Source organism: Rattus rattus, chromosome 4 (genome assembly GCF_011064425.1).
Source record: "Rattus rattus isolate New Zealand chromosome 4, Rrattus_CSIRO_v1, whole genome shotgun sequence".
Classification (NCBI taxonomy): domain Eukaryota; kingdom Metazoa; phylum Chordata; class Mammalia; order Rodentia; family Muridae; genus Rattus; species Rattus rattus.
Genome location: NC_046157.1, coordinates 89030095 through 89036449, shown reverse-complemented (window position 1 = coordinate 89036449; position 6355 = coordinate 89030095). Strand labels below are relative to the sequence as shown.

General features: G+C 38.9%; 1 protein-coding gene across 1 annotated transcript in view; it reads left to right on the top strand.

Annotated features, from left to right (window-relative positions):
• Positions 1–3667: 3667 nt before the first annotated feature.
• Satb1 (SATB homeobox 1) overlaps positions 3668–6355 on the top strand; it is an 88958-nt gene continuing 86270 nt past the window's right edge. The window contains exon 1 of the mRNA XM_032900818.1: positions 3668–4483. The gene's annotated coding sequence lies outside the window, so the exon portion shown is untranslated. The remainder of the gene's footprint in view (positions 4484–6355) is intronic.

Sequence of the window (6355 nt, the reverse complement as noted above, 5' to 3'; positions counted from 1 at the left end):
AACCCAAGGAAAGCGGTGTTGCGGTGTTGGCTCTAAACCCCTTTATGAATCTTCCATGTGGGACTCGTGCTATGACTTAGCAGCGGTTCTTTATTTCTATGGCATATTATTTTTGTAGAACAGTAGTAAGTGCATACACTGGCTGCTCCAGTCTGCTGGCAAACATTAGCATTCAAGCTTACATTTTTGACAAATGTGCAGACAGGAATAGCATGAATAGGCATCTTAAATATTAACAACCCAAGCATCTGTTGTGAAACAAATTTAATATATTTACTCAGTCTTTCTCACATTGTTAGGAAAGGTTATAATAAGTGCTTAATTTCAACTTAACTTAGCAGAAGTAACTGGCAGCATCATTCACTACCTCCCAAGCTCTAACACAGTTACCCGGCAGAAAGACTTTAATTAACTTGGTTAAGGGCATTGTTAAATAAATACACTTTAAGCAATGTGCATGCTATATAACATGCAAAAGTGGCGAAATAGCCATCCTGTTTGTGTGCATTTTAAATGACCTCATCTTATAAATATACCAAGTATGTTTGTTCTTCATCTCCATTTGACACTTATTAGTTCATATTTCTAATGGCAACAATATTTTAGATGTAGAGTTGTTCAGTCATATGTAATACATAATATGTAAACAGTAGCAATAAAATACAAGGCATTGTTAAATTTAAATATGGCTACATGTAACAAGGTTATGCAAGAGAAATAAAATCACTGCTCAATTTTGTTTTCCTTTCTGAATAATGAATCCAGATGATGGATGAAAAAAGAACAAATAGGGATTTCCTCCCTGAAGTAATAGCTTCTTAAAATGTATGCGAGGTAGGAGAGGGAGAACAATGATAAAGACCTAAAGAACTTCCCAAATCCACACAGCTATTTCCAGAATCAATGCATTCCTTACTTTCCCACAAGCTGAAATATGTAATAAATAATAGTTCTTTGTATGTAAAAGTATTCACAAGGAATGCCTTTTGTTCCCTTGTAATAAATTAATATATTCTTCTTCAGTTGATAATCTACAAAAGTAGTTCCTTGTCTCTTGGCATTTTCAACAAAAGCAACAACAAAATGAATATTGGTTTAGTCTTCAAAGAAGTCTGTTGCCAGCTCTGTGAACCTGTGACTGAATGGGACATGCTGTCGCTGAGTGATAGCTGAGAAACACCACATTCAACTAGCAAGGGCTGAAGATCTAGGGGGAGTCTCGATGCTGTTTTCATGTGACAGGTTGTGGGTTGTAAATTAGGCCTAAAAGGTCAGGTGACAGGCACCTGCTCCTCATTATTGTAGAAATCTTTTGGTTATAAACAGCGTTAAGCTAAACACAACATGGGTATGGAACAGGGACTGTCTGGAGCACTCCAGTAGTTTTACCTGCTTTGTAAATGTCTAAACAGCACATACACAGAAGCCCTGTGTATAAACACCATTTCTTCCCTACATGTTATCTTGTATGATTGCAATTAATATTATGTTAGTACTTGGAACTGATGAAGTACATAAGTGCATGACTAAATCAATCTTCTAATTATGTCTAGACATTGTAGTGGAATGTAGAAAATATTTTTCCTTAAAAGAAAAAAAAACCTGTTTTTCCTTTGCAAATTATTGATTGATTGTTAGAATCGTGTTCATGTTTTACCTGGAAAACCTTGCCAAGTCCAAGTGTCCTTTTATACTTTTTAGATGAATTCTCATTTAAAATGATACCACAAAATATTGTTTCTCAGCACCCATAGATGAGGGGGAAATGAGTTGCTCTGTATTGCAGTAGCTTCGTGCTATACATAGAATGGAAAGAAAAGCACATTGTACAGGAATGTAGGAAGGATCTTCAGACCTGGCTGTTCTCTTGGGAGTATTCAGAGTTCTTCCTGTTGAAGGAGAAGAGCATCGCTTAATCCCTATAAGTGGCTTCCTTTTACACGTTCCGGAGAGCAAACTGTGCATGTCCATAGAAGAGACCACACCAGCATAAGGTGACAGAATATTAGAGGTGCCAGTTGCTTTTAATTAGCAGAGGAGGATGATTGTGAGTAAAGTAAATAACTCAGGTTATTCGGTTCTGTTATTAAAATATGTTCTTTATCCTTTTTGCCTTTAAATAGTTTGTGCTTATTATATGAAGCACTCCTTTTTGGTATTTGCTTTTGAAATTGATTTAGTTCTCATATTCTATTTGATGATTTTTTTTAAAAATAAAGTTAATTAATAGATCAGGCACAAAAAAAAAATAACCCACAGTAGGGTATATTTTCTGGTAAAATGAAAGTTATGTTTCAGCATGATGAGCACCAGGCTTCAGTAATCTGCTCCTCGTGTGCACTGAGCACTTCCTACTTCGAGCTAGCAGACACCTACTGTTTATTTACGCTGCATTAAACTGACAGCTCAGCAATCAGAGGAAAAATATTACTTACCTTCCTGAAGTAAATACCAGTTTATAGGTTAGTGCACGTATTTATATTCCTGTCACCACTAAATAACGGCTCTGTCTCTGTTTTAATATCTACCTGGGCTGTAACCCAGGGATTCGCACTCTTCCTGGCTGGGAGGAAGGGGTCGACAGGAGTTTTTCTTCCCATTCCCTGGTGGCAAAACTCTTAAAAAAGAATCGTTTCATATTCTCATCTCTGTCGTGTGAAAAGTAGTTGGGAGAGATGTTGGACACTTTTCCCGTGCACCCCCACCGCAGCATCAACCCCCCAGCATGTTGGCATGCCACTAAACACAGTCATCCTGAGGCCTCCCCTGGACGGATGTGCACAGGCACAGTCAAGTGTGCCTTTGCTAAATTAACTTTCCACAGAGTTCCAAACAGATCAAACTATGTGATTCCTTAGATCTCGTCTTCGATAAGGACCCTTCCCTTCCCGTTCTCGGGTGGAATGCTTCAGTTTTTAATACAGTTCTGCAAAGATACCTATAAAGTAGGATTTACTGTTTGGGCGATTGTTTCTTAGCTTTGCTCTAAACAGGCTGGCTTGCTTCCTTCCTCCATCCCTCCCTTCCTCCCTCCCTCCCTCCCTCCCTCCCTCCCTCCCTCCCTCCTTCCTTCCTTCCTTCCTTCCTTTCTCACTTTCTCTTTATTGTTAATCTGCCGTCGTCAAAATAAGTGTTGTTGCTACTTTTATTTTATAATACTGAATATACCTGTTTCTTCAATTCAAGGTCCCTCTCTTTCAGGGTCCCCTTGAGACCTCAAAAATCCTGCTAATGTTGAATGCTCAAACTCATGGTTAGCTCAAGAAAATGCTTATTGTTGTTTAAATTGTCTAAGGAGCTCTCGGACTTACTGCCTGTACACAGTTGTCAATCCCTAACCACATACTCCACAAACATCAGAGCAGACTCTGCTCTTAATACGGCAAGCATGTAAATCAAATCTGTTACACAAGGTTCTTCCCCTCCACTCTCCCAAAGAAAAGTATCTCCCGTGTAATTTATATAGCATTGCTAACTGCTGTTCTCAATGGTGAGTCTATTTAAACTTGATGTCTTCATAAAGTGTGATCAATACATTAACACACATTATTTTGTACTTTTGATCTTATGCCAACGGTACCTTTTGCTGTTTATTTCTTTAAAGTCTTTTTTAAGATCAGATATTTCATTGTAGAGTAAATAGATACAGATTGTGTGTATATATATTCCGGGTGAGATTTAGTAGTAGAGAATTTCTCTAGCATATTGGCCTATTTTTATTCCTTCAAGTCATTCTGTATCACTTGCACAGTTGTTGCTGTCTGAAGGTTTGTAATAGTATTTCTAACCCCCTCCTCCTTCAATGGACTTTCAAGGATGCGATTCAGTTAGTCAGGGATCTAGTTCAGTTGTGAGAGATGAAAAATAGTTAGCTGATATCCCAGAATTTATGCCACTGCTTTCTGCTGGGATTTATTTGGTCCAGTTATATGACATTTAGTGGAGAAGTAGCTTGGAATCAAACATTCAGAATCTGCTCTGTTACCAGGGGGAGGGGATATCTTGCTGGATAAAACTTTTACATGTGTATTATTTTATTTTAACCATCACTCATTTTGGAGCCCCACTTGTTGTTGAACACGGCTTTGAATACCTAGGGGTGTAGGTCCCAGTAATGAGGGGGAACCCTTGCAGAGGAGGTAGATGCCTGGCTCCACCTGCTTGTGACTTTACTAGAATGCCTGGGGATCTAAGCCAGCCTCCCTCTGCTGCTCCCTTCACTCCCCCCACCTAGGTGTGCAGGAAGTAGAGGGCGTTCTACCCAGCTGAAGGGGGTGGACTCTACTCAGAGCTATGACCTGATTTGTGGCGCACCCTCAGATCTGCAGACATGGTCCAGCTGCTTCCCAGGCAACTGGTAACCACCTCATTTTGGGCGAGCCTGTCTTGCTAACGTGCCAGAGACAACTTCGCACTGTCACCCCATCAAAGACTTTTTTCTTCTAGGGCTAGAGTCGGAGACCAGCCTCTGGTATTTGAGAGGGTAAGTGTCAGCAAAGTTACTATTTGGTTCCATGTGGAGAATCAGATTGCAGCCACCGGGACTGACAGACGGATTGCTCTGGTGTGTAGGTGGGCATTTGTCTGTGGGATGTTGCTTTCTTCCCCTTAACTGTGGGTGATTTGGGATCAGGTTCCTAGGACAGGTTTTCAGGGTGCATTCAGCCCACATTCTTGCTTGGATGGTGAGATGTGCTAGTAGTCTCCACGAGGGAAATTCAGAGACCTTCTTTCCTTTAGGTATTTAAAGAAAAGGCAGCGTGTCATCTGTGTGATGGGGAATTCTTCAGATATAGTTTTCCTGGAAGCCAGAGCTGATGGCTACAGATTCCTCTGTCATCTTACTCAGTATTTTCTAATGTGCTATTAAAAGGGTGTATATGACAGTGGCCTTTTAATGTTTTCAGTATATTAAAGACTTTAAGGCAAAAGAAATTTTATGTTCTAAATATTTCATTGTAATAATTTTATAAGTAAAATAAAATCACTATGCAGATATCTTTTGAAGTGAAGGGATCCCTGAGTAGTTTGTAGCCATAATCAGCTGTTTGATGCTGAACGCAATTGAGTTTTCCTGTTCCAGGGAACCAGACAATGGGAATCATTGGAGATCAACAACAATTAATTCTATGCAATTCTTGATATTTAGCAAGCTGTTCCTTTGCCAAGAAAATATTTTATTAGTGATTGAAGCACAAAATACAAATGCTTACAGCTTTACATTTTCAGAGATTCTGTTGAAGCCACAAAATAATCTAAGGGAAACAACAGATGCCTTGCTTAATGGTAGACCAGTTCTCTAGTCTGTGGGAGGCAGGAACTCTGCTTCCAAAAACTCTTCGAGGTGAGCTACTCTTCTGATGGTTTAAGAGGACTAAGAAACAATTTAGAACATTATCTTAAAAGTTTAAAAATGACAGCCTTAGTGTGTATGGAGTCATTGTATTTTAATCATACTGTATGCTTATTAGTGTTATTAGAGCAGTAGACGGTTAATTACAGCCTTTTTCTGAGACGTGTTAACTGTATATTAACAGCCATGTTAAGAAAGAATGATGTATGCTCTTGGATACAAGCTGCTGCTTGCTAGATTCTTGAAAAATACCTTTACAAATGTATGGAGTCACATTTTTGGTCAAGAATCATCAAGGGTTTTCACTAAGATACTTTAATTTTAAAACTTCTACAAGTTATGGAATGCCTTTGTTTTCCCTTGTTCCATTAGCTTTGGCTCCCTGGCTTTTGCTCCTGGCATTACACGTGGCCATCGCTCTGTAGTATTAGCTTTTCCATCCTGTATTTTGAGATGTCCACATGTTCTTGTTTCTGACTTTGGCCAATAAGGAGCATGAGAAGCACACTGAGTTGATTTAGCCTGATAAATATATTTCTTTTTTTGGTGTGGAATCATTGTAGCTAATGTTCTTTAGTCAAATTGTATTATTCTCAATTCCATATAACCCAATACTTGAAATATATTTGAATAGCCGACCACAGCGATGATTTTATTGCTTAAATCTCAAACCTAGGTTTTAGCAATGGCTTCTGTCACAGCGAAACAGTAAGTGAGTGGAACCACAGGGTTTTAATACCTAAACACTTCCCGTGGATTGGTTAACTGAATTCCCTTGATGGATCTGTAGACCTTGTAATCTCATAATATAGCATTTAAAAAACACAGGCGCATTCCTACGTTGGGAAGCCTATAGGTACTGCTGTTTTATATTATCATACAAGGTATTAAACTAAAAAACGGAATTAAGTATAAGCTACACTTATGTACCAGACAAAACTGAACTGAAGGGACAGTTTGCATTCTCTGTCTTGCATATAGCAAGCACTCATTTAAGGAGAC